We start from the raw sequence: 14210 nt of genomic DNA, 5'->3' as shown, positions 1-14210 counted from the left end.
TAGAAACGTAGTAATACTGAGTTTTTCAAGAGACCTAGCTTTTTTTATGCCCAATCACGATGGACAAAACATGTATCTACCAGGGCTCGAACATGGGACCTTCCGCGTGTAAAGCGGACGTGATAACCACTACACCATAGATACGTAGTAATACTGAGTTTTCCAAGAGACCTAGCTTTTTTATGTCCTATCACGATGGTCAAAATATGTATCTACCAGGGCTCGAACCTGGGACCTTCCGCGTGTAAAGCGGACGTGATAACCACTACACCATAGATACGTAGTAATGCTGAGTTTTCCAAGAGACCTAGCTTTTTTATGCCCAATCACGATGGACAAAATATGTATCTACCAGGGCTCGAACCTGGGACCTTCCGCGTGTAAAGCGGACGTGATAACCACTACACCATAGATACGTAGTAATACTGAGTTTTCCAAGAGAGATAGCTTTTTTATGTCCTATCACGATGGTCAAAATATGTATCTACCAGGGCTCGAACCTGGGACCATCCGCGAGTAAAGCGGACGTGATAACCACTACACCATAGATACGTAGTAATACTGAGTTTTCCAAGAGACCTAGCTTTTTTATGCCCAAACACGATGGACAAAATATGTATCTAACAGGGCTCGAACCTGGGACCTTCCACGTGTTAGGCGGACGTGATAACCACTACACCATAAATACGTAGTAATAATTAGTTTTCCCAGAGATCTAGCTAATTTTTATGCCCAATCACGATGGACAAAACATGTATCTACCACGGCTCGAACATGGGACCTTCAGCGTGTAAAGCGGACGTGATAACCACTACACCATAGATACGTAGTAATGCTGAAATTTCCAAGAGACCTAGCTTTTTTATGCCCAATCACGATGGACAAAATATGTATCTTCCAGGGCTCGAACCTGGGACCTTCCGCGTGTGAAGCAGACGTGATAACCACTACAACATAGATACGTAGTAATGCTGAAATTTCCAAGAGACCTAGCTTTTTTATGCCCAATCACGGTGGACAAAATATGTATCTACCAGGGCTCGAACCTGGGACCTTCCGCGTGTTAGGCGGACGTGATAACCACTACACCACAGAAACGTAGTAATACTGAGTTTTCCAAGAGACCTAGCTTTTTTCATGTCCTATCACGATGGTCAAAATATGTATCTACCAGGGCTCGAACCTGGGACCTTCCGCGTGTAAAGCGGACGTGATAACCACTGCACTATAGCTACGTAGTAATACTGAGTTTTCCAAGAGACGTAGCTTTTTTATGTCCTATCACGATGGTCAAAATATGTATCTACCAGGGCTCGAACCTAGGACCTTCTGCGTGTAAAGCGGACGTGATAACCACTACACCATAGATACGTAGTAATGCTGAGTTTTCCAAGAGACCTAGCTTTTTTATGACCAATCACGATGGACAAAATGTGTATCTACCAGGGCTCGAACCTGGGCCCATTTCGCGTGTAAAGCGGACGTGATAACCACTACACCATAGATACGTAGTAATACTGAGTTTTCCAAGAGAGTTAGCTTTTTTATGTCCTATCACGATGGTCAAAATATGTATCTACCAGGGCTCGAACCTGGGACCTTCCGCGTGTAAAGCGGACGTGATAACCACTACACCATAGATACGTAGCAATGCTAAGTTTTCCGAGAGATCTAGCTAATTTTTATGCCCAATCACGATGGACAAAACATGTATCTACCAGGGCTCGAACATGGGACCTTCCGCGTGTAAAGCGGACGTGATAACCACTACACCATAGATACGTAGTAATACTGAGTTTTCCAAGAGACCTAGCTTTTTTATGTCCTATCACGATGGTCAAAATATGTATCTACCAGGGCTCGAACCTGGGACCTTCCGCTTGTAAAGCGGACGTGATAACCACTACACCATAGCTATGTAGTAATACTGAGTTTTCCAAGAGACGTAGCTTTTTTATGTCCTATCACGATGGTCAAAATATGTATCTACCAGGGCTCGAACCTGGGACCTTCCGCTTGTAAAGCGGACGTGATAACCACTACACCATAGATACGTAGCAATGCAAAGTTTTCCGAGAGATCTAGCTAATTTTTATGCCCAATCACGATGGACAAATCATGTATCTACCAGGGCTCGAACCTGGGACCTTCCGCGTGTAAAGCGGACGTGATAACCACTACACCATAGATACGTAGCAATGCTAAGTTTTCCGAGAGATCTAGCTAATTTTTATGCCCAATCACGATGGACAAAACATGTATCTACCAGGGCTCGAACATGGGACCTTCCGCGTGTAAAGCGGACGTGATAACCACTACACCATAGATACGTAGTAATACTGAGTTTTCCAAGAGACCTAGCTTTTTTTATGTCCTATCACGATGGTCAAAATATGTATCTACCAGGGCTCGAACCTGGGACCTTCCGCTTGTAAAGCGGACGTGATAACCACTACACCATAGCTACGTAGTAATACTGAGTTTTCCAAGAGACGTAGCTTTTTTATGTCCTATCACGATGGTCAAAATATGTATCTACCAGGGCTCGAACCTGGGACCTTCCGCTTGTAAAGCGGACGTGATAACCACTACACCATAGATACGTAGCAATGCAAAGTTTTCCGAGAGATCTAGCTAATTTTTATGCCCAATCACGATGGACAAATCATGTATCTACCAGGGCTCGAACATGGGACCTTCCGCGTGTAAAGCGGACGTGATAACCACTACACCATAGATAAGTAGTAATACTGAGTTTTCCAAGAGACCTAGCTTTTTTTATGTCCTATCACGATGGTCAAAATATGTATCTACCAGGGCTCGAACCTGGGACCTTCCGCGTGTAAAGCGGACGTGATAACCACTACACCATAGATACGTCGTAATGCTGAGTTTTCCAAGAGACCTAGCTTTTATATGCCCAAACACGATGGACAAAATATGTATCTAACAGGGCTCGAACCTGGGACCTTCCACGTGTTAGGCGGACGTGATAACCACTACACCATATATACGTAGTAATATTGAGTTTTCCGAGAGATCTAGCTAATTTTTATGCCCAATCACGATGGACAAAACATGTATCTACCACGGCTCGAACATGGCACCTTCCGCGTGTAAAGCGGACGTGATAACCACTACACCATAGATACGTAGTAATACTGAGTTTTCCAAGAGACCTAGCTTTTTTTATGTCCTATCACGATGGTCAAAATATGTATCTACCAGGGCTCGAACCTGGGACCTTCCGCTTGTAAAGCGGACGTGATAACCACTACACCATAGCTACGTAGTAATACTGAGTTTTCCAAGAGACGTAGCTTTTTTATGTCCTATCACGATGGTCAAAATATGTATCTACCAGGGCTCGAACCTGGGACCTTCCGCTTGTAAAGCGGACGTGATAACCACTACACCATAGATACGTAGCAATGCAAAGTTTTCCGAGAGATCTAGCTAATTTTTATGCCCAATCACGATGGACAAAACATGTATCTACCACGGCTCGAACATGGGACCTTCCGCGTGTAAAGCGGACGTGATAACCACTACACCATAGATACGTAGTAATACTGAGTTTTCCAAGAGACCTAGCTTTTTTTATGTCCTATCACGATGGTCAAAATATGTATCTACCAGGGCTCGAACCTGGGACCTTCCGCTTGTAAAGCGGACGTGATAACCACTACACCATAGCTACGTAGTAATACTGAGTTTTCCAAGAGACGTAGCTTTTTTATGTCCTATCACGATGGTCAAAATATGTATCTACCAGGGCTCGAACCTGGGACCTTCCGCTTGTAAAGCGGACGTGATAACCACTACACCATAGATACGTAGCAATGCAAAGTTTTCCGAGAGATCTAGCTAATTTTTATGCCCAATCACGATGGACAAATCATGTATCTACCAGGGCTCGAACATGGGACCTTCCGCGTGTAAAGCGGACGTGATAACCACTACACCATAGATACGTCGTAATGCTGAGTTTTCCAAGAGACCTAGCTTTTATATGCCCAAACACGATGGACAAAATATGTATCTAACAGGGCTCGAACCTGGGACCTTCCACGTGTTAGGCGGACGTGATAACCACTACACCATATATACGTAGTAATATTGAGTTTTCCGAGAGATCTAGCTAATTTTTATGCCCAATCACGATGGACAAAACATGTATCTACCACGGCTCGAACATGGGACCTTCCGCGTGTAAAGCGGACGTGATAACCACTACACCATAGATACGTAGTAATACTGAGTTTTCCAAGAGACCTAGCTTTTTTTATGTCCTATCACGATGGTCAAAATATGTATCTACCAGGGCTCGAACCTGGGACCTTCCGCTTGTAAAGCGGACGTGATAACCACTACACCATAGCTACGTAGTAATACTGAGTTTTCCAAGAGACGTAGCTTTTTTATGTCCTATCACGATGGTCAAAATATGTATCTACCAGGGTTCGAACCTGGGACCTTCCGCTTGTAAAGCGAACGTGATAACCACTACACCATAGCTACGTAGTAATACTGAGTTTTCCAAGAGACCTAGCTTTTTTTATGTCCTATCACGATGGTCAAAATATGTATCTACCAGGGCTCGAACCTGGGACCTTCCGCGTGTAAAGCGGACGTGATAACCACTACACCATAGATACGTCGTAATGCTGAGTTTTCCAAGAGACCTAGCTTTTATATGCCCAAACACGATGGACAAAATATGTATCTAACAGGGCTCGAACCTGGGACCTTCCACGTGTTAGGCGGACGTGATAACCACTACACCATAGATACGTAGCAATGCTAAGTTTTCCGAGAGATCTAGCTAATTTTTATGCCCAATCACGATGGACAAAACATGTATCTACCAGGGCTCGAACATGGGACCTTCCGCGTGTAAAGCGGACGTGATAACCACTACACCATAGATACGTAGTAATACTGAGTTTTCCAAGAGACCTAGCTTTTTTTATGTCCTATCACGATGGTCAAAATATGTATCTACCAGGGCTCGAACCTGGGACCTTCCGCTTGTAAAGCGGACGTGATAACCACTACACCATAGCTACGTAGTAATACTGAGTTTTCCAAGAGACGTAGCTTTTTTATGTCCTATCACGATGGTCAAAATATGTATCTACCAGGGCTCGAACCTGGGACCTTCCGCTTGTAAAGCGGACGTGATAACCACTACACCATAGATACGTAGCAATGCAAAGTTTTCCGAGAGATCTAGCTAATTTTTATGCCCAATCACGATGGACAAATCATGTATCTACCAGGGCTCGAACATGGGACCTTCCGCGTGTAAAGCGGACGTGATAACCACTACACCATAGATAAGTAGTAATACTGAGTTTTCCAAGAGACCTAGCTTTTTTTATGTCCTATCACGATGGTCAAAATATGTATCTACCAGGGCTCGAACCTGGGACCTTCCGCGTGTAAAGCGGACGTGATAACCACTACACCATAGATACGTCGTAATGCTGAGTTTTCCAAGAGACCTAGCTTTTATATGCCCAAACACGATGGACAAAATATGTATCTAACAGGGCTCGAACCTGGGACCTTCCACGTGTTAGGCGGACGTGATAACCACTACACCATATATACGTAGTAATATTGAGTTTTCCGAGAGATCTAGCTAATTTTTATGCCCAATCACGATGGACAAAACATGTATCTACCACGGCTCGAACATGGGACCTTCCGCGTGTAAAGCGGACGTGATAACCACTACACCATAGATACGTAGTAATGCTGAAATTTCCAAGAGACCTAGCTTTTTTTATGTCTTATCACGATGGTCAAAATATGCATCTACCAGGGCTCGAACCTGGAACCTTCCGCGTGTAAAGCGGACGTGATAACCACTACACCATAGATACGTAGTAATACTGAGTTTTCCAAGAGACGTAGCTTTTTTATGTCCTATCACGATGGTCAAAATATGTATCAACCAGGGCTCGAACCTGGGACCTTCCGCGTGTAAAGCGGACGTGATAACCACTACACCATAGATACGTAGTAATGCTGAGTTTTCCAAGAGACCTAGCTTTTTTATGCCCAATCACGATGGTCAAAATATGTATCAACCAGGGCTCGAACCTGGGACCATCCGCGTGTAAAGCGGACGTGATAACCACTACACCACAGATACGTAGTAATACTGAGATTTCCGAGAGATCGAGCTTATTTTTATGCCCAATCACGATGGACAAAATATGCATCTACCAGGGCTCGAACCTGGAACCTTCCGCGTGTAAAGCGGACGTGATAACCACTACACCATAGATACGTAGCAATGCTAAGTTTTCCGAGAGATCTAGCTAATTTTTATGCCCAATCACGATGGACAAAACATGTATCTACCAGGGCTCGAACATGGGACCTTCCGCGTGTAAAGCGGGCGTGATAACCACTACACCATAGATACGTAGTAATACTGAGTTTTCCAAGAGACCTAGCTTTTTTATGTCCTATCACGATGGTCAAAATATGTATCTACCAGGGCTCGAACCTGGGACCTTCCGCGTGTAAAGCGGACGTGATAACCACTACACTAAAGCTACGTAGTAATACTGAGTTTTCCAAGAGACGTAGCTTTTTTATGTCCTATCACGATGGTCAAAATATGTATCTACCAGGGCTCGAACCTAGGACCTTCCGCGTGTAAAGCGGACGTGATAACCACTACACCATAGATACGTAGTAATGCTGAGTTTTCCAAGAGACCTAGCTTTTTTATGCCCAATCACGATGGACAAAATATGTATCTACCAGGGCTCGAACCTGGGACCTTCCGCGTGTGAAGCAGACGTGATAACCACTACAACATAGATACGTAGTAATGCTGAAATTTCCAAGAGACCTAGCTTTTTTATGCCCAATCACGATGGACAAAATATGTATCTACCAGGGCTCGAACCTGGGACCTTCCGCGTGTTAGGCGGACGTGATAACCACTACACCACAGAAACGTAGTAATACTGAGTTTTCCAAGAGACCTAGCTTTTTTTATGTCCTATCACGATGGTCAAAATATGTATCTACCAGGGCTCGAACCTGGGACCTTCCGCGTGTAAAGCGGACGTGATAACCACTACACCATAGATACGTAGCAATACTGAGTTTTCCGAGAGATCGAGCTTATTTTTATGCCCAATCACGATGGACAAAACATGTATCTACCAGGGCTCGAACCTGGGACCTTCCGCGTTTAAAGCGGACGTGATAACCACTTTACCATAGATACGTAGTAATACTGAGTTTTCCAAGAGACCTAGCTTTTTTTATGTCTTATCACGATGGTCAAAATATGCATCTACCAGGGCTCGAACCTGGAACCTTCCGCGTGTAAAGCGGACGTGATAACCACTACACCATAGATACGTAGCAATGCTAAGTTTTCCGAGAGATCTAGCTAATTTTTATGCCCAATCACGATGGACAAAACATGTATCTACCAGGGCTCGAACATGGGACCTTCCGCGTGTAAAGCGGGCGTGATAACCACTACACCATAGATACGTAGTAATACTGAGTTTTCCAAGAGACCTAGCTTTTTTATGTCCTATCACGATGGTCAAAATATGTATCTACCAGGGCTCGAACCTGGGACCTTCCGCGTGTAAAGCGGACGTGATAACCACTACACTAAAGCTACGTAGTAATACTGAGTTTTCCAAGAGACGTAGCTTTTTTATGTCCTATCACGATGGTCAAAATATGTATCTACCAGGGCTCGAACCTAGGACCTTCCGCGTGTAAAGCGGACGTGATAACCACTACACCATAGATACGTAGTAATGCTGAGTTTTCCAAGAGACCTAGCTTTTTTATGCCCAATCACGATGGACAAAATATGTATCTACCAGGGCTCGAACCTGGGACCTTCCGCGTGTGAAGCAGACGTGATAACCACTACAACATAGATACGTAGTAATGCTGAAATTTCCAAGAGACCTAGCTTTTTTATGCCCAATCACGATGGACAAAATATGTATCTACCAGGGCTCGAACCTGGGACCTTCCGCGTGTTAGGCGGACGTGATAACCACTACACCACAGAAACGTAGTAATACTTAGTTTTCCAAGAGACCTAGCTTTTTTTATGTCCTATCACGATGGTCAAAATATGTATCTACCAGGGCTCGAACCTGGGACCTTCCGCGTGTAAAGCGGACGTGATAACCACTACACCATAGATACGTAGCAATACTGAGTTTTCCGAGAGATCGAGCTTATTTTTATGCCCAATCACGATGGACAAAACATGTATCTACCAGGGCTCGAACCTGGGACCTTCCGCGTTTAAAGCGGACGTGATAACCACTTTACCATAGATACGTAGTAATACTGAGTTTTCCAAGAGACCTAGCTTTTTTTATGTCTTATCACGATGGTCAAAATATGCATCTACCAGGGCTCGAACCTGGAACCTTCCGCGTGTAAAGCGGACGTGATAACCACTACACCATAGATACGTAGCAATGCTAAGTTTTCCGAGAGATCTAGCTAATTTTTATGCCCAATCACGATGGACAAAACATGTATCTACCAGGGCTCGAACATGGGACCTTCCGCGTGTAAAGCGGGCGTGATAACCACTACACCATAGATACGTAGTAATACTGAGTTTTCCAAGAGACCTAGCTTTTTTATGTCCTATCACGATGGTCAAAATATGTATCTACCAGGGCTCGAACCTGGGACCTTCCGCGTGTAAAGCGGACGTGATAACCACTACACTAAAGCTACGTAGTAATACTGAGTTTTCCAAGAGACGTAGCTTTTTTATGTCCTATCACGATGGTCAAAATATGTATCTACCAGGGCTCGAACCTAGGACCTTCCGCGTCTAAAGCGGACGTGATAACCACTACACCATAGATACGTAGTAATGCTGAGTTTTCCAAGAGACCTAGCTTTTTTATGCCCAATCACGATGGACAAAATATGTATCTACCAGGGCTCGAACCTGGGACCTTCCGCGTGTGAAGCAGACGTGATAACCACTACAACATAGATACGTAGTAATGCTGAAATTTCCAAGAGACCTAGCTTTTTTATGCCCAATCACGATGGACAAAATATGTATCTACCAGGGCTCGAACCTGGGACCTTCCGCGTGTTAGGCGGACGTGATAACCACTACACCACAGAAACGTAGTAATACTGAGTTTTCCAAGAGACCTAGCTTTTTTTATGTCCTATCACGATGGTCAAAATATGTATCTACCAGGGCTCGAACCTGGGACCTTCCGCGTATAAAGCGGACGTGATAACCACTACACTAAAGCTACGTAGTAATACTGAGTTTTCCAAGAGACGTAGCTTTTTTATGTCCTATCACGATGGTCAAAATATGTATCTACCAGGGCTCGAACCTAGGACCTTCCGCGTGTAAAGCGGACGTGATAACCACTACACCATAGATACGTAGTAATGCTGAGTTTTCCAAGAGACCTAGCTTTTTTATGCCCAATCACGATGGACAAAATATGTATCTACCAGGGCTCGAACCTGGGACCTTCCGCGTGTGAAGCAGACGTGATAACCACTACAACATAGATACGTAGTAATGCTGAAATTTCCAAGAGACCTAGCTTTTTTATGCCCAATCACGATGGACAAAATATGTATCTACCAGGGCTCGAACCTGGGACCTTCCGCGTGTTAGGCGGACGTGATAACCACTACACCACAGAAACGTAGTAATACTGAGTTTTCCAAGAGACCTAGCTTTTTTTATGTCCTATCACGATGGTCAAAATATGTATCTACCAGGGCTCGAACCTGGGACCTTCCGCGTGTAAAGCGGACGTGATAACCACTACACCATAGATACGTAGCAATGCTATGTTTTCCGAGAGATCTAGCTAATTTTTATGCCCAATCACGATGGACAAAACATGTATCTACCAGGGCTCGAACATGGGACCTTCCGCGTGTAAAGCGGGCGTGATAACCACTACACCATAGATACGTAGTAATACTGAGTTTTCCAAGAGACCTAGCTTTTTTTATGCCCAATCACGATGGACAAAACATGTACCTACCAGGGCTCGAACATGGGACCTTCCGCGTGTAAAGCGGACGTGATAACCACTACACCATAGATACGTAGTAATACTGAGTTTTCCAAGAGACCTAGCTTTTTTTATGTCCTATCACGATGGTCAAAATATGTATCTACCAGGGCTCGAACCTGGGACCTTCCGCGTGTAAAGCGGACGTGATAACCACTACACCATAGATACGTAGTAATGCTGAGTTTTCCAAGAGACCTAGCTTTTTTATGCCCAATCACGATGGACAAAATATGTATCTACCAGGGCTCGAACCTGGGACCTTCCGCGTGTAAAGCGGACGTGATAACCACTACACCATAGATACGTAGTAATACTGAGTTTTCCAAGAGAGATAGCTTTTTTATGTCCTATCACGATGGTCAAAATATGTATCTACCAGGGCTCGAACCTGGGACCATCCGCGAGTAAAGCGGACGTGATAACCACTACACCATAGATACGTCGTAATGCTGAGTTTTCCAAGAGACCTAGCTTTTTTATGCCCAAACACGATGGACAAAATATGTATCTAACAGGGCTCGAACCTGGGACCTTCCACGTGTTAGGCGGACGTGATAACCACTACACCATATATACGTAGTAATAATTAGTTTTCCGAGAGATCTAGCTAATTTTTATGCCCAATCACGATGGACAAAACATGTATCTACCACGGCTCGAACATGGGACCTTCAGCGTGTAAAGCGGACGTGATAACCACTACACCATAGATACGTAGTAATGCTGAAATTTCCAAGAGACCTAGCTTTTTTATGCCCAATCACGATGGACAAAATATGTATCTTCCAGGGCTCGAACCTGGGACCTTCCGCGTGTGAAGCAGACGTGATAACCACTACAACATAGATACGTAGTAATGCTGAAATTTCCAAGAGACCTAGCTTTTTTATGCCCAATCACGGTGGACAAAATATGTATCTACCAGGGCTCGAACCTGGGACCTTCCGCGTGTTAGGCGGACGTGATAACCACTACACCACAGAAACGTAGTAATACTGAGTTTTCCAAGAGACCTAGCTTTTTTTATGTCCTATCACGATGGTCAAAATATGTATCTACCAGGGCTCGAACCTGGGACCTTCCGCGTGTAAAGCGGACGTGATAACCACTGCACTATAGCTACGTAGTAATACTGAGTTTTCCAAGAGACGTAGCTTTTTTATGTCCTATCACGATGGTCAAAATATGTATCTACCAGGGCTCGAACCTAGGACCTTCTGCGTGTAAAGCGGACGTGATAACCACTACACCATAGATACGTAGTAATGCTGAGTTTTCCAAGAGACCTAGCTTTTTTATGCCCAATCACGATGGACAAAATATGTATCTACCAGGGCTCGAACCTGGGACCTTCCGCGTGTAAAGCGGACGTGATAACCACTACACCATAGATACGTAGTAATACTGAGTTTTCCAAGAGAGTTAGCTTTTTTATGTCCTATCACGATGGTCAAAATATGTATCTACCAGGGCTCGAACCTTGGACCATCCGCGAGTAAAGCGGACGTGATAACCACTACACCATAGATACGTCGTGATGCTGAGTTTTCCAAGAGACCTAGCTTTTTTATGCCCAAACACGATGGACAAAATATGTATCTAACAGGGCTCGAACCTGGGACCTTCCACGTGTTAGGCGGACGTGATAAACACTACACCATATATACGTAGTAATACTGAGTTTTCCAAGAGACCTAGCTTTTTTTATGTCCTATCACGATGGTCAAAATATGTATCTACCAGGGCTCGAACCTGGGACCTTCCGCGTGTAAAGCGGACGTGATAACCACTACACCATAGATACGTAGCAATGCTAAGTTTTCCGAGAGATCTAGCTAATTTTTATGCCCAATCACGATGGACATAACATGTATCTACCAGGGCTCGAACATGGGACCTTCCGCGTGTAAAGCGGACGTGATAACCACTACACCATAGATACGTAGTAATACTGAGTTTTCCAAGAGACCTAGCTTTTTTATGTAATATCACGATGGTCAAAATATGTATCTACCAGGGCTCGAACCTGGGACCTTCCGCGTGTAAAGCGGACGTGATAACCACTACACCATAGATACGTAGCAATGCTAAGTTTTCCGAGAGATCTAGCTAATTTTTATGCCCAATCACGATGGACAAAACATGTATCTACCAGGGCTCGAACATGGGACCTTCCGCGTGTAAAGCGGACGTGATAACCACTACACCATAGATACGTAGTAATACTGAGTTTTCCAAGAGACCTAGCTTTTTTTATGTCCTATCACGATGGTCAAAATATGTATCTACCAGGGCTCGAACCTGGGACCTTCCGCGTGTAAAGCGGACGTGATAACCACTACACCATAGCTACGTAGTAATACTGAGTTTTCCAAGAGACGTAGCTTTTTTATGTCCTATCACGATGGTCAAAATATGTATCTACCAGGGCTCGAACCTGGGACCTTCCGCTTGTAAAGCGGACGTGATAACCACTACACCATAGATACGTAGCAATGCAAAGTTTTCCGAGAGATCTAGCTAATTTTTATGCCCAATCACGATGGACAAATCATGTATCTACCAGGGCTCGAACATGGGACCTTCCGCGTGTAAAGCGGACGTGATAACCACTACACCATAGATACGTAGTTATACTGAGTTTTCCAAGAGACCTAGCTTTTTTTATGTCCTATCACGATGGTCAAAATATGTATCTACCAGGGCTCGAACCTGGGACCTTCCGCGTGTAAAGCGGACGTGATAACCACTACACCATAGATACGTCGTAATGCTGAGTTTTCCAAGAGACCTAGCTTTTATATGCCCAAACACGATGGACAAAATATGTATCTAACAGGGCTCGAACCTGGGACCTTCCACGTGTTAGGCGGACGTGATAACCACTACACCATATATACGTAGTAATATTGAGTTTTCCGAGAGATCTAGCTAATTTTTATGCCCAATCACGATGGACAAAACATGTATCTACCACGGCTCGAACATGGGACCTTCCGCGTGTAAAGCGGACGTGATAACCACTACACCATAGATACGTAGTAATGCTGAAATTTCCAAGAGACCTAGCTTTTTTTATGTCTTATCACGATGGTCAAAATATGCATCTACCAGGGCTCGAACCTGGAACCTTCCGCGTGTAAAGCGGACGTGATAACCACTACACCATAGATACGTAGTAATACTGAGTTTTCCAAGAGATGTAGCTTTTTTATGTCCTATCACGATGGTCAAAATATGTATCAACCAGGGCTCGAACCTGGGACCTTCCGCGTGTAAAGCGGACGTGATAACCACTACACCATAGATACGTAGTAATGCTGAGTTTTCCAAGAGACCTAGCTTTTTTATGCCCAATCACGATGGACAAAATATGTATCTACCAGGGCTCGAACCTGGGACCTTCCGCGTGTAAAGCGGACGTGATAACCACTAAACCATAGATACGTAGTAATACTGAGTTTTCCAAGAGAGATAGCTTTTTTATGTCCTATCACGATGGTCAAAATATGTATCTACCAGGGCTCGAACCTGGGACCATCCGCGAGTAAAGCGGACGTGATAACCACTACACCATAGATACGTCGTAATGCTGAGTTTTCCAAGAGACCTAGCTTTTTTATGCCCAAACACGATGGACAAAATATGTATCTAACAGGGCTCGAACCTGGGACCTTCCACGTGTTAGGCGGACGTGATAACCACTACACCATATATACGTAGTAATAATTAGTTTTCCGAGAGATCTAGCTAATTTTTATGACCAATCACGATGGACAAAATATGTATCTACCAGGGCTCGAACCTGGGACCTTCCGCGTGTGAAGCAGACGTGATAACCACTACAACATAGATACGTTGTAATGCTGAAATTTCCAAGAGACGTAGCTTTTTTATGTCCTATCACGATGGTCAAAATATGTATCAACCAGGGCTCGAACCTGGGACCATCCGCGTGTAAAGCGGACGTGATAACCACTACACCACAGATACGTAGTAATACTGAGTTTTCCGAGAGATCGAGCTTATTTTTATGCCCAATCACGATGGACAAAACATGTATCTACCAGGGCTCGAACCTGGGACCTTCCGCGTTTAAAGCGGACGTGATAA

General features: G+C 44.2%; 70 non-coding genes across 70 annotated transcripts; all 70 read right to left on the bottom strand.

The window, feature by feature from the left end:
* Window positions 1-71: 71 nt before the first annotated feature.
* On the bottom strand, window positions 72-144 carry TRNAV-UAC (transfer RNA valine (anticodon UAC)). The gene has a single exon. It is a non-coding gene; the product is annotated as a tRNA-Val (tRNA).
* Window positions 145-207: 63 nt separating this feature from the next.
* Window positions 208-280, bottom strand: TRNAV-UAC (transfer RNA valine (anticodon UAC)). The gene has a single exon. It is a non-coding gene; the product is annotated as a tRNA-Val (tRNA).
* Window positions 281-343: 63 nt separating this feature from the next.
* TRNAV-UAC (transfer RNA valine (anticodon UAC)) lies at window positions 344-416 on the bottom strand. The gene has a single exon. It is a non-coding gene; the product is annotated as a tRNA-Val (tRNA).
* Window positions 417-479: 63 nt separating this feature from the next.
* TRNAV-UAC (transfer RNA valine (anticodon UAC)) lies at window positions 480-552 on the bottom strand. The gene has a single exon. It is a non-coding gene; the product is annotated as a tRNA-Val (tRNA).
* A 473-nt stretch (window positions 553-1025) lies between these two features.
* Window positions 1026-1098, bottom strand: TRNAV-AAC (transfer RNA valine (anticodon AAC)). The gene has a single exon. It is a non-coding gene; the product is annotated as a tRNA-Val (tRNA).
* Window positions 1099-1298: 200 nt separating this feature from the next.
* TRNAV-UAC (transfer RNA valine (anticodon UAC)) lies at window positions 1299-1371 on the bottom strand. Its single transcript has one exon. It is a non-coding gene; the product is annotated as a tRNA-Val (tRNA).
* A 200-nt stretch (window positions 1372-1571) lies between these two features.
* TRNAV-UAC (transfer RNA valine (anticodon UAC)) lies at window positions 1572-1644 on the bottom strand. The gene has a single exon. It is a non-coding gene; the product is annotated as a tRNA-Val (tRNA).
* A 65-nt stretch (window positions 1645-1709) lies between these two features.
* Window positions 1710-1782, bottom strand: TRNAV-UAC (transfer RNA valine (anticodon UAC)). The gene has a single exon. It is a non-coding gene; the product is annotated as a tRNA-Val (tRNA).
* Window positions 1783-1845: 63 nt separating this feature from the next.
* Window positions 1846-1915, bottom strand: TRNAV-UAC (transfer RNA valine (anticodon UAC)). The gene has a single exon. It is a non-coding gene; the product is annotated as a tRNA-Val (tRNA).
* Window positions 1916-1981: 66 nt separating this feature from the next.
* On the bottom strand, window positions 1982-2054 carry TRNAV-UAC (transfer RNA valine (anticodon UAC)). Its single transcript has one exon. It is a non-coding gene; the product is annotated as a tRNA-Val (tRNA).
* A 65-nt stretch (window positions 2055-2119) lies between these two features.
* Window positions 2120-2192, bottom strand: TRNAV-UAC (transfer RNA valine (anticodon UAC)). Its single transcript has one exon. It is a non-coding gene; the product is annotated as a tRNA-Val (tRNA).
* A 65-nt stretch (window positions 2193-2257) lies between these two features.
* TRNAV-UAC (transfer RNA valine (anticodon UAC)) lies at window positions 2258-2330 on the bottom strand. Its single transcript has one exon. It is a non-coding gene; the product is annotated as a tRNA-Val (tRNA).
* A 64-nt stretch (window positions 2331-2394) lies between these two features.
* Window positions 2395-2467, bottom strand: TRNAV-UAC (transfer RNA valine (anticodon UAC)). Its single transcript has one exon. It is a non-coding gene; the product is annotated as a tRNA-Val (tRNA).
* Window positions 2468-2530: 63 nt separating this feature from the next.
* TRNAV-UAC (transfer RNA valine (anticodon UAC)) lies at window positions 2531-2603 on the bottom strand. The gene has a single exon. It is a non-coding gene; the product is annotated as a tRNA-Val (tRNA).
* Window positions 2604-2805: 202 nt separating this feature from the next.
* Window positions 2806-2878, bottom strand: TRNAV-UAC (transfer RNA valine (anticodon UAC)). The gene has a single exon. It is a non-coding gene; the product is annotated as a tRNA-Val (tRNA).
* Window positions 2879-3216: 338 nt separating this feature from the next.
* TRNAV-UAC (transfer RNA valine (anticodon UAC)) lies at window positions 3217-3289 on the bottom strand. The gene has a single exon. It is a non-coding gene; the product is annotated as a tRNA-Val (tRNA).
* A 63-nt stretch (window positions 3290-3352) lies between these two features.
* TRNAV-UAC (transfer RNA valine (anticodon UAC)) lies at window positions 3353-3425 on the bottom strand. Its single transcript has one exon. It is a non-coding gene; the product is annotated as a tRNA-Val (tRNA).
* A 202-nt stretch (window positions 3426-3627) lies between these two features.
* TRNAV-UAC (transfer RNA valine (anticodon UAC)) lies at window positions 3628-3700 on the bottom strand. The gene has a single exon. It is a non-coding gene; the product is annotated as a tRNA-Val (tRNA).
* Window positions 3701-3763: 63 nt separating this feature from the next.
* TRNAV-UAC (transfer RNA valine (anticodon UAC)) lies at window positions 3764-3836 on the bottom strand. Its single transcript has one exon. It is a non-coding gene; the product is annotated as a tRNA-Val (tRNA).
* Window positions 3837-3901: 65 nt separating this feature from the next.
* On the bottom strand, window positions 3902-3974 carry TRNAV-UAC (transfer RNA valine (anticodon UAC)). Its single transcript has one exon. It is a non-coding gene; the product is annotated as a tRNA-Val (tRNA).
* Window positions 3975-4312: 338 nt separating this feature from the next.
* TRNAV-UAC (transfer RNA valine (anticodon UAC)) lies at window positions 4313-4385 on the bottom strand. Its single transcript has one exon. It is a non-coding gene; the product is annotated as a tRNA-Val (tRNA).
* A 63-nt stretch (window positions 4386-4448) lies between these two features.
* TRNAV-UAC (transfer RNA valine (anticodon UAC)) lies at window positions 4449-4521 on the bottom strand. Its single transcript has one exon. It is a non-coding gene; the product is annotated as a tRNA-Val (tRNA).
* A 64-nt stretch (window positions 4522-4585) lies between these two features.
* Window positions 4586-4658, bottom strand: TRNAV-UAC (transfer RNA valine (anticodon UAC)). Its single transcript has one exon. It is a non-coding gene; the product is annotated as a tRNA-Val (tRNA).
* Window positions 4659-4859: 201 nt separating this feature from the next.
* Window positions 4860-4932, bottom strand: TRNAV-UAC (transfer RNA valine (anticodon UAC)). The gene has a single exon. It is a non-coding gene; the product is annotated as a tRNA-Val (tRNA).
* A 64-nt stretch (window positions 4933-4996) lies between these two features.
* Window positions 4997-5069, bottom strand: TRNAV-UAC (transfer RNA valine (anticodon UAC)). The gene has a single exon. It is a non-coding gene; the product is annotated as a tRNA-Val (tRNA).
* Window positions 5070-5132: 63 nt separating this feature from the next.
* TRNAV-UAC (transfer RNA valine (anticodon UAC)) lies at window positions 5133-5205 on the bottom strand. The gene has a single exon. It is a non-coding gene; the product is annotated as a tRNA-Val (tRNA).
* A 202-nt stretch (window positions 5206-5407) lies between these two features.
* TRNAV-UAC (transfer RNA valine (anticodon UAC)) lies at window positions 5408-5480 on the bottom strand. The gene has a single exon. It is a non-coding gene; the product is annotated as a tRNA-Val (tRNA).
* Window positions 5481-5818: 338 nt separating this feature from the next.
* TRNAV-UAC (transfer RNA valine (anticodon UAC)) lies at window positions 5819-5891 on the bottom strand. Its single transcript has one exon. It is a non-coding gene; the product is annotated as a tRNA-Val (tRNA).
* A 63-nt stretch (window positions 5892-5954) lies between these two features.
* Window positions 5955-6027, bottom strand: TRNAV-UAC (transfer RNA valine (anticodon UAC)). The gene has a single exon. It is a non-coding gene; the product is annotated as a tRNA-Val (tRNA).
* Window positions 6028-6090: 63 nt separating this feature from the next.
* On the bottom strand, window positions 6091-6163 carry TRNAV-UAC (transfer RNA valine (anticodon UAC)). Its single transcript has one exon. It is a non-coding gene; the product is annotated as a tRNA-Val (tRNA).
* A 65-nt stretch (window positions 6164-6228) lies between these two features.
* TRNAV-UAC (transfer RNA valine (anticodon UAC)) lies at window positions 6229-6301 on the bottom strand. The gene has a single exon. It is a non-coding gene; the product is annotated as a tRNA-Val (tRNA).
* A 337-nt stretch (window positions 6302-6638) lies between these two features.
* Window positions 6639-6711, bottom strand: TRNAV-UAC (transfer RNA valine (anticodon UAC)). The gene has a single exon. It is a non-coding gene; the product is annotated as a tRNA-Val (tRNA).
* Window positions 6712-6774: 63 nt separating this feature from the next.
* On the bottom strand, window positions 6775-6847 carry TRNAV-CAC (transfer RNA valine (anticodon CAC)). The gene has a single exon. It is a non-coding gene; the product is annotated as a tRNA-Val (tRNA).
* Window positions 6848-6910: 63 nt separating this feature from the next.
* On the bottom strand, window positions 6911-6983 carry TRNAV-AAC (transfer RNA valine (anticodon AAC)). The gene has a single exon. It is a non-coding gene; the product is annotated as a tRNA-Val (tRNA).
* A 64-nt stretch (window positions 6984-7047) lies between these two features.
* TRNAV-UAC (transfer RNA valine (anticodon UAC)) lies at window positions 7048-7120 on the bottom strand. Its single transcript has one exon. It is a non-coding gene; the product is annotated as a tRNA-Val (tRNA).
* Window positions 7121-7322: 202 nt separating this feature from the next.
* TRNAV-UAC (transfer RNA valine (anticodon UAC)) lies at window positions 7323-7395 on the bottom strand. Its single transcript has one exon. It is a non-coding gene; the product is annotated as a tRNA-Val (tRNA).
* A 337-nt stretch (window positions 7396-7732) lies between these two features.
* Window positions 7733-7805, bottom strand: TRNAV-UAC (transfer RNA valine (anticodon UAC)). The gene has a single exon. It is a non-coding gene; the product is annotated as a tRNA-Val (tRNA).
* A 63-nt stretch (window positions 7806-7868) lies between these two features.
* Window positions 7869-7941, bottom strand: TRNAV-CAC (transfer RNA valine (anticodon CAC)). The gene has a single exon. It is a non-coding gene; the product is annotated as a tRNA-Val (tRNA).
* Window positions 7942-8004: 63 nt separating this feature from the next.
* On the bottom strand, window positions 8005-8077 carry TRNAV-AAC (transfer RNA valine (anticodon AAC)). Its single transcript has one exon. It is a non-coding gene; the product is annotated as a tRNA-Val (tRNA).
* Window positions 8078-8141: 64 nt separating this feature from the next.
* Window positions 8142-8214, bottom strand: TRNAV-UAC (transfer RNA valine (anticodon UAC)). The gene has a single exon. It is a non-coding gene; the product is annotated as a tRNA-Val (tRNA).
* Window positions 8215-8416: 202 nt separating this feature from the next.
* On the bottom strand, window positions 8417-8489 carry TRNAV-UAC (transfer RNA valine (anticodon UAC)). Its single transcript has one exon. It is a non-coding gene; the product is annotated as a tRNA-Val (tRNA).
* A 337-nt stretch (window positions 8490-8826) lies between these two features.
* On the bottom strand, window positions 8827-8899 carry TRNAL-UAG (transfer RNA leucine (anticodon UAG)). Its single transcript has one exon. It is a non-coding gene; the product is annotated as a tRNA-Leu (tRNA).
* Window positions 8900-8962: 63 nt separating this feature from the next.
* On the bottom strand, window positions 8963-9035 carry TRNAV-CAC (transfer RNA valine (anticodon CAC)). The gene has a single exon. It is a non-coding gene; the product is annotated as a tRNA-Val (tRNA).
* Window positions 9036-9098: 63 nt separating this feature from the next.
* Window positions 9099-9171, bottom strand: TRNAV-AAC (transfer RNA valine (anticodon AAC)). Its single transcript has one exon. It is a non-coding gene; the product is annotated as a tRNA-Val (tRNA).
* Window positions 9172-9235: 64 nt separating this feature from the next.
* On the bottom strand, window positions 9236-9308 carry TRNAI-UAU (transfer RNA isoleucine (anticodon UAU)). The gene has a single exon. It is a non-coding gene; the product is annotated as a tRNA-Ile (tRNA).
* A 63-nt stretch (window positions 9309-9371) lies between these two features.
* On the bottom strand, window positions 9372-9444 carry TRNAV-UAC (transfer RNA valine (anticodon UAC)). The gene has a single exon. It is a non-coding gene; the product is annotated as a tRNA-Val (tRNA).
* Window positions 9445-9507: 63 nt separating this feature from the next.
* TRNAV-CAC (transfer RNA valine (anticodon CAC)) lies at window positions 9508-9580 on the bottom strand. Its single transcript has one exon. It is a non-coding gene; the product is annotated as a tRNA-Val (tRNA).
* Window positions 9581-9643: 63 nt separating this feature from the next.
* On the bottom strand, window positions 9644-9716 carry TRNAV-AAC (transfer RNA valine (anticodon AAC)). The gene has a single exon. It is a non-coding gene; the product is annotated as a tRNA-Val (tRNA).
* Window positions 9717-9780: 64 nt separating this feature from the next.
* Window positions 9781-9853, bottom strand: TRNAV-UAC (transfer RNA valine (anticodon UAC)). The gene has a single exon. It is a non-coding gene; the product is annotated as a tRNA-Val (tRNA).
* A 202-nt stretch (window positions 9854-10055) lies between these two features.
* TRNAV-UAC (transfer RNA valine (anticodon UAC)) lies at window positions 10056-10128 on the bottom strand. The gene has a single exon. It is a non-coding gene; the product is annotated as a tRNA-Val (tRNA).
* A 64-nt stretch (window positions 10129-10192) lies between these two features.
* TRNAV-UAC (transfer RNA valine (anticodon UAC)) lies at window positions 10193-10265 on the bottom strand. Its single transcript has one exon. It is a non-coding gene; the product is annotated as a tRNA-Val (tRNA).
* Window positions 10266-10328: 63 nt separating this feature from the next.
* On the bottom strand, window positions 10329-10401 carry TRNAV-UAC (transfer RNA valine (anticodon UAC)). The gene has a single exon. It is a non-coding gene; the product is annotated as a tRNA-Val (tRNA).
* Window positions 10402-10464: 63 nt separating this feature from the next.
* TRNAV-UAC (transfer RNA valine (anticodon UAC)) lies at window positions 10465-10537 on the bottom strand. The gene has a single exon. It is a non-coding gene; the product is annotated as a tRNA-Val (tRNA).
* Window positions 10538-11010: 473 nt separating this feature from the next.
* Window positions 11011-11083, bottom strand: TRNAV-AAC (transfer RNA valine (anticodon AAC)). Its single transcript has one exon. It is a non-coding gene; the product is annotated as a tRNA-Val (tRNA).
* Window positions 11084-11283: 200 nt separating this feature from the next.
* Window positions 11284-11356, bottom strand: TRNAV-UAC (transfer RNA valine (anticodon UAC)). The gene has a single exon. It is a non-coding gene; the product is annotated as a tRNA-Val (tRNA).
* Window positions 11357-11419: 63 nt separating this feature from the next.
* On the bottom strand, window positions 11420-11492 carry TRNAV-UAC (transfer RNA valine (anticodon UAC)). The gene has a single exon. It is a non-coding gene; the product is annotated as a tRNA-Val (tRNA).
* Window positions 11493-11828: 336 nt separating this feature from the next.
* On the bottom strand, window positions 11829-11901 carry TRNAV-UAC (transfer RNA valine (anticodon UAC)). Its single transcript has one exon. It is a non-coding gene; the product is annotated as a tRNA-Val (tRNA).
* Window positions 11902-11966: 65 nt separating this feature from the next.
* TRNAV-UAC (transfer RNA valine (anticodon UAC)) lies at window positions 11967-12039 on the bottom strand. Its single transcript has one exon. It is a non-coding gene; the product is annotated as a tRNA-Val (tRNA).
* Window positions 12040-12102: 63 nt separating this feature from the next.
* Window positions 12103-12175, bottom strand: TRNAV-UAC (transfer RNA valine (anticodon UAC)). Its single transcript has one exon. It is a non-coding gene; the product is annotated as a tRNA-Val (tRNA).
* A 65-nt stretch (window positions 12176-12240) lies between these two features.
* On the bottom strand, window positions 12241-12313 carry TRNAV-UAC (transfer RNA valine (anticodon UAC)). The gene has a single exon. It is a non-coding gene; the product is annotated as a tRNA-Val (tRNA).
* Window positions 12314-12377: 64 nt separating this feature from the next.
* On the bottom strand, window positions 12378-12450 carry TRNAV-UAC (transfer RNA valine (anticodon UAC)). The gene has a single exon. It is a non-coding gene; the product is annotated as a tRNA-Val (tRNA).
* Window positions 12451-12513: 63 nt separating this feature from the next.
* TRNAV-UAC (transfer RNA valine (anticodon UAC)) lies at window positions 12514-12586 on the bottom strand. Its single transcript has one exon. It is a non-coding gene; the product is annotated as a tRNA-Val (tRNA).
* Window positions 12587-12651: 65 nt separating this feature from the next.
* On the bottom strand, window positions 12652-12724 carry TRNAV-UAC (transfer RNA valine (anticodon UAC)). Its single transcript has one exon. It is a non-coding gene; the product is annotated as a tRNA-Val (tRNA).
* Window positions 12725-12788: 64 nt separating this feature from the next.
* Window positions 12789-12861, bottom strand: TRNAV-UAC (transfer RNA valine (anticodon UAC)). The gene has a single exon. It is a non-coding gene; the product is annotated as a tRNA-Val (tRNA).
* Window positions 12862-13199: 338 nt separating this feature from the next.
* TRNAV-UAC (transfer RNA valine (anticodon UAC)) lies at window positions 13200-13272 on the bottom strand. Its single transcript has one exon. It is a non-coding gene; the product is annotated as a tRNA-Val (tRNA).
* A 63-nt stretch (window positions 13273-13335) lies between these two features.
* Window positions 13336-13408, bottom strand: TRNAV-UAC (transfer RNA valine (anticodon UAC)). The gene has a single exon. It is a non-coding gene; the product is annotated as a tRNA-Val (tRNA).
* A 63-nt stretch (window positions 13409-13471) lies between these two features.
* TRNAV-UAC (transfer RNA valine (anticodon UAC)) lies at window positions 13472-13544 on the bottom strand. Its single transcript has one exon. It is a non-coding gene; the product is annotated as a tRNA-Val (tRNA).
* A 63-nt stretch (window positions 13545-13607) lies between these two features.
* Window positions 13608-13680, bottom strand: TRNAV-UAC (transfer RNA valine (anticodon UAC)). The gene has a single exon. It is a non-coding gene; the product is annotated as a tRNA-Val (tRNA).
* A 201-nt stretch (window positions 13681-13881) lies between these two features.
* TRNAV-CAC (transfer RNA valine (anticodon CAC)) lies at window positions 13882-13954 on the bottom strand. Its single transcript has one exon. It is a non-coding gene; the product is annotated as a tRNA-Val (tRNA).
* Window positions 13955-14017: 63 nt separating this feature from the next.
* On the bottom strand, window positions 14018-14090 carry TRNAV-UAC (transfer RNA valine (anticodon UAC)). Its single transcript has one exon. It is a non-coding gene; the product is annotated as a tRNA-Val (tRNA).
* Window positions 14091-14210: the final 120 nt, after the last annotated feature.

The sequence above is a fragment of the Phalangium opilio genome, unplaced genomic scaffold (genome assembly GCF_054372755.1).
Source record: "Phalangium opilio isolate 3A_F unplaced genomic scaffold, DU_Popi_V2 ptg000013l_1, whole genome shotgun sequence".
NCBI lineage: Eukaryota > Metazoa > Arthropoda > Arachnida > Opiliones > Phalangiidae > Phalangium > Phalangium opilio.
The sequence above is the reverse complement of the archived record's forward strand: the minus strand, read 5'-3'. Positions and strand labels throughout refer to the sequence as shown.